The following is an 827-nucleotide window of genomic DNA, read 5'->3' as shown; positions in this document are numbered from 1 at the left end:
CTGAGAATTCTAGTTACAGAAATCGCTTTCTGAACTTAGCCAGAATTAAATACTTACTTGCTTTTTTTGGTGATGTTTGTGCTTTATGGAGGTGATTACTCAAAACAGAAATACTAATCTTAAATATAAAATGTTTACATTAGTTCTATAACTGGAACTATCCTTCAGTCCATTAAACAGAATTATTATTCTAATATTACAAACAAGCTCAAATGATGTTCCAAGAAAGACTCTTAAAATTGCAATATCTTGTTTGATCCATGTAGATTCCAGTACTTTATAAATATGAAGACTAGGTGTACACTTAACCTGAAGACTCAGTTAAATTGTTTTTATAAGCAATTTTTCCTTTAGTGAATGAACAGTGAGAGCTTTATTTTTACCAGGTGGCTTAAGGGAGAAGTGTTTTAATTGCTTGTAGGTTCTTTTTACTTTATTTCATGTTGTGTATACAACATGATATTATGTAATACTGAAAATTAACGTAAATCCACTTTCACATTGTTTTGTGAAGACTGTTTTCATCCGTGCATGAGAACCTGGAGGGGAGAGACAAAAAGGGTGTGTGAACACCCAAGTATCTTGAAGAATGACCCAGGGACTTTAAGCCTAGGTGTTTCATGACATGAGAATGTGTTGTTTCTTTGGTTAGTGTGGTACAAACAGTTCTTCTGATAATAATTTGGGGAACTCAAATCCTACAGTAAAACAGAAGTCTCTAGATATGAGGAAAATAACTAATAAAATAAACAGTATTTGGTAAGAGAAGATTTTAGTGGATTTTGGAAGGCTTTTTTTTTTTCTCTGAATGAAAGCCACCAATATTG

At 32.3% G+C, this 827-nt stretch overlaps 1 protein-coding gene across 1 annotated transcript in view; it reads left to right on the top strand.

Annotated features, from left to right (window-relative positions):
- PAPSS1 (3'-phosphoadenosine 5'-phosphosulfate synthase 1) overlaps nt 1-827 on the top strand; it is a 39873-nt gene that overhangs the window by 10916 nt on the left and 28130 nt on the right.

This window comes from Corvus brachyrhynchos, unplaced genomic scaffold (genome assembly GCF_000691975.1).
Source record: "Corvus brachyrhynchos isolate BGI_N302 unplaced genomic scaffold, ASM69197v1 scaffold175, whole genome shotgun sequence".
In the NCBI taxonomy this organism is placed as follows: Eukaryota; Metazoa; Chordata; class Aves; order Passeriformes; family Corvidae; genus Corvus; species Corvus brachyrhynchos.
Note: the sequence above shows the minus strand (reverse complement) of the source record. Positions and strands in the feature narration are given on the sequence as shown.